Here is a 5,000-nt window from a genome sequence, read left to right as displayed (position 1 = left end):
CCCCCTCACAGCACTCAGTCTATTAGTCACTCACTCACTCACTCAGTCAGTCAGTCAGTCAGTCAGTCAGTCAGTCAGTCAGTCAGTTCTGCCTTTCGACAACAGGGGGCAGTAGAGGTGCACCATTCCCGGAAGCACTGCAATACCGGGTCGATGCGTGGAGCGGACGGGGCAAGCCCCACTTCCGGCTCCCTGTTCCAAAAATCCGTTTAATATGTGGTCCCCTCCATGGGGGACATATCAGATATTAAACTGATAAGAACAGATTTTTTTTTCCATACTTTATTATACAGTTCTGCACAACAATTAAAATCACACAAATATACAAAGCATATAAACATCAATTTGCACTGTCATCAAGACATAATAAAACAGCCTTTTTGGTTCACAAATACAGATCCATAAATACTTTATAAAAGGCTAAAACATTCTCAACACAGTGCTACTTATATATGCTATACAAAACAAACCATTATTAAAACAATATTAAACAAAACCTCTCCAGAACTGCAATAAAACACAAAACTATAAAACCACCAAAAAATGTCATTACAATATCAATTAAAACACAATTACAATTAAATGGCCATTTACACAAATAAAATGCCACCTTAAATGCCAGCTATTAAAACCTAAAACCATTAAAGGAGGAACACACCCGGCGACCTCCAACCTCTACACCAGGGTCAGGTTGGGACAGGGTCATACATTTCCACACACGTAAAATCAGCACCTCGGGAATAAAAACAAGGTCAATCATTTAAAAAGCAGCACAACAAACCAGAGTAAAATGTTAATAAATACAGTTATTGTTAATATGAATAAATAGGTGCTAAAAATGATCAACCAAAAACCGTGCTCAATTAATTATGCACATGCTGTTAGATAAAACCATTTTGAATACAACACACGCAAAAAAAAAAAACAAAGCACACTCACCTAAAACCCGAAGTATCTCCAGTGTGCTTCAGAAAGGTGTGTCACATCAAACCCTGTAGAATGGAGCGTCACCACCTAAACGAAACGGGGCTAAAGCCAAAAGAGGCCCTTCCACCTCTCCTTGGCCTCGTGATAGCCCCGCTGGATGACGTCAGTCTCCATCCTGAACCCCAAGTCGGCCCGGATTTTACGGAATACCCCTTGTGCCTCCAGATGAACCCCTCTGCGGATGAGCGCGGTCCTAGCATTCCACAGCTCTCGCTTGGTAATGCTGACCAGCAGCCACATCCAGGGGCCGAAGGGGTTATGGAGCTTGGGGTCCCACCCCTTCAACACCTTGTCGTAGGTCAGACCGGGCTGCGGGTCCACACGTCCACACAGGCCCGCTACCAACCCCCAAACTCTCTGTGCATGCCCACAGTCCCAAAACACGTGCCTGATGGTCTCATCCTCGCTGCACTCGGGCCTGGGGCAGCGGGGGTGTCTGGTCAGCTTATGCCTATGTAAGACGTCCCTGACTGGCAGCTTACCATGAAGGCACTGCCAGTTCAGGTCCTGCAGCCTATGATCCAAACCCTTAGGCTGGATTCTCGCCCATGTGCCTTCCTCCAGGCCCAGCATGGCCCGAGTATCCCTATGACCAAGCAAAGCCCTATAAAGCGCTCTATGCTTGGTCAAGGCCTCTGTCTTGACACCTGCCGGAAAAGACTTACTCCACTTGACAGCGTGGCTGTAGTGGGCCGGCAGGGTCTCAGCCTTGGGGCCGAGGTTGGTCCACGACGCCACCAGACGTCTCATGGGGAGAGCCAGCCACAGACGCACAAAGTGCTGATGGGGGTGCTCGAGGGGAGCTGCCAGGCGCGTGCAGAGCTGCGAGAAGAACAGGCAGTCAAGCTTGAGAGGAAAGTCAATAACATCCCTCCCCCCACTGTCCTTTCCGAGATACATCACTTCCCTACGCACGTACTCGTACCTGCCCCCCCAGACGAGGTTGAAAACGTCCTTCGTCAGGCCTCTGCGCATGAAGCGGGGCAAAGGGTACACATGTGCAAGGTAGAGCAGGGTGGGAAGAATATCCACTTTTAAGGCTAAAACCTTACCTTGGAAGGACAGGGACCTGGACTTCCACAGTCCGATCTTCCGCCTGGCGATCGCCAACCGCTCCTCCCAGTTCAAACGGGCGGCACCATCCGAAAGGAAGTTGACCCCCAACACTTTGAGAGGTCCGTCACAGAGGGTGAGACCACCTGCGACGTCCTCCCTCGCCTTCCAGCTGCCGAAATACTTGGCCACCGACTTACTGAGGTTGAGCGTCGCGCCGGAGGCCCTACCGAACGCATGAACAAGGCTCATGGCATGACCGAGAGACTGATCCGAGCAGACGAAAAGGGTGGTGTCGTCTGCATACTGGGTCAGTTTAACAGTTTTCCCCCGACTTCCTGGGATAAGAAGGCCATCGACCCCGGGGTGGGCGCGAATGGCGCACGCCAGCGGCTCTATATAGAGCGCGTAGAGGAGGGGGGAGAGGGGACATCCCTGCCTCACTCCACTCACCTGGGGCACCAAGTCACTCAGGAAGCCATTGATAACAACATGGCTTCCAACTTCGTTATACAAAGTGTGTAACCACCCCAGATAATTGGGTCCAAAGCCAAACTTACCCAATACTTGAAACAGGAAGCGGTGATCTACCCGGTCAAAGGCTTTCTCCTGGTCCAAGCTGACCAGCAGGAGAGGGAGGTTCCTGTCCTCCACCCAGGCGATGGCGTCGCGGATGAGATTGAGGTTCCACGTCGCCGATCGACCCGGTACTCCACACGTCTGATCGCTGTGAACCAGATGAGCCATGGCCTTCTTCAGGCGTTCGGTAAGGGTCTTTGCGATGAGCTTTGTGTCTACACAAAGCATGGTCAGGGGCCTCCAGTTGCCAAGGTCGGCACGATCACCCTTCTTGTGCAACAGGGAAAGAACCCCTGACCTCATGCTCCTAGTGAGCAAACCCCGGCGCTGAACATCCTCTACAACCTGCAGTAATTCCGGCCCGAGGACATCCCAAAAGGTGGAATAAAATTCCACCGGGAGTCCGTCAAGGCCCGGTACCTTGCGGCGGTTCATCCTGCCAAGCACTGCGGTCAGCTCGGCCAAGGTGATGGGGGCTTCTAAGCCGTCCCGAATGTCACTGGGAAGACAAGGTGAGATATTATCTAGGAACCGCTCCCCTGCAACCGGGTCCGTGTCCCTAACCTTAAAAAGATTAAAATAGAACAGTTTAGCAACCTCCAGCATGTCTGATGTTGTCGTTGCCGTGTCGCCGTTTGAGGCACGGAGAGAGACAAAGCTCTTCTCCTCCCGGGCTTCCCTGGCTCTCTGGAAAAAAAGGGCATTACACTTTTCATTATTTTCCAACAGGCACATTTTGTCGCGGAGCATTAGGGCCGAGGCAGCCTGTTCGTGCAGGCGCCTCAGCTCACCCTTTATGCCTAGCAGTCGCTCGTGATCGATGGCGCCCCCATTGTTGTGAGCGGCGTATTCATCCCGCAACCTTCTCTCCAGCTGCAGAATGGAGAATTTCTTCTCCATCCTGCGCTGCTTGCTGTACTGCATGGAGAAGGTTCGGATCCTGTCCTTCACACTCTCCCACCATTCGGCCACGGAGGGGAAGGTAGGCTTGTCCTTCTGCCACTCGGAGAAGTGATCTAAAAAAAGGTGTCTAAAATCGCTCTCCTCCAGGATCTGCAGGTTCATTTTCCAATATCCGCCCCCATATTCAGGGGCGTCTATGGAAACAGTGGCCTCCACTGCCAAATGGTCAGTGGGCCACTGTGGGGAGAGGGACACCTTTTTAAAAACAATGGGGGGTGAAGCTAAAATGTAGTCGATGCGACTGCTAGCTCCGCGACTATTATGCCAGGTGAAGCCCGGCATGCTGGGGTTGCATGTCTTAAAACCATCAACAAGTTTAAAGGAACGAATAAAATGGCGAAAGTGCCCAGAGCTGACATCCTGTCTACCCTCCAACGAGATGTTAAAGTCCCCTCCTAAAATCAAGTGTCGATCTGTGACACAGAACGGGGACAACTCTTCAAAGAGAGTTATACGGGACGAGGCCTCCACTGGCGCGTAGACACATATGGCCCGGAGGCGCTGTCCCCTCCATGTGGCGTCCACTCCCAAAACCCTACCTTGAAGAACGGTAAACGATCTTACTTCTTCAAAGGCGCGGTCGCCAAAAAGGATCCCGACGCCTGAGGAGTGGACACCACCTACGCTCCAGTAGGATCTACCCCTCTTCCATTGTCGAGAAAAGAGAGCCTCGTCCCGCTGGTCCCGGAGGTGGACTTCCTGCAGAAAACAAATGCTGAAGGGAGAAGATGCCAGCTGATTAAAAACAGATGTGCGCTTTAAAACGTTCCTCAAACCCCTGACATTCAAGGTGACAATATTAAAATTGGCCATAAAATGGTAAAAAGGTAAAATACAATTAAAAACAACACACTAAAATAATAAAAGCCAGCCATTAAAAACAATACCGCATTACTGCCCCCCCTCCTCAGTCAAACCCAAAAGGCCCCCCAGTTCCAGCCCCCCCAGGTACTCCTGTTCATTGGCTTTATCCTGCACACTACTGTACTCCTGGGGGGGCGCAGGGGACTGTCCCAAGTCCCACACCGGATGGGGGGCCCCCAACGTCGGGGAGGGGGGACTCTCTCGGCCTTGGTCCCCGGCCGCCACTGCTGACAAAGTGGCAGCCGGAGGGCTGGACGCGTCGGGTAGTACCTCCCTTCTGCTCTTCTTCCTCCTCCGGGGGGATGCGCCGCTCTTCCTCCTCCTGCTGCTGACGCCCGGAGCCAGGACTGGAGACCCCTCCTGCATCGCTGTCACTGTCCCTGGGGCCTCCTCCACCTCGGCCAGGGCTTCTCCTCCTGCCCCCGCCGCCGGCTGTTCCTGCCCTGATGTGGGGGCTTGCGCTCCCCCACCACTCTCCTTGCCGACAACTCTGCTACCTGACAGAGCGTCGGCGTAAGACGTTTTCCTCTGAGGGCAGGAACGAGCCAGATGGT

At 52.6% G+C, this 5,000-nt stretch overlaps 1 non-coding gene across 1 annotated transcript; it reads right to left on the bottom strand.

Annotated features, from left to right (window-relative positions):
- Positions 1–112: 112 nt before the first annotated feature.
- Positions 113–310, bottom strand: LOC140587232 (U2 spliceosomal RNA). Its single transcript, XR_011988965.1, has one exon. It is a non-coding gene; the product is annotated as a U2 spliceosomal RNA (small nuclear RNA).
- Positions 311–5,000: the final 4,690 nt, after the last annotated feature.

The sequence above is a fragment of the Paramormyrops kingsleyae genome, unplaced genomic scaffold, assembly GCF_048594095.1.
Source record: "Paramormyrops kingsleyae isolate MSU_618 unplaced genomic scaffold, PKINGS_0.4 ups176, whole genome shotgun sequence".
Lineage (NCBI taxonomy): Eukaryota > Metazoa > Chordata > Actinopteri > Osteoglossiformes > Mormyridae > Paramormyrops > Paramormyrops kingsleyae.
Note: the sequence above shows the minus strand (reverse complement) of the source record. Positions and strands in the feature narration are given on the sequence as shown.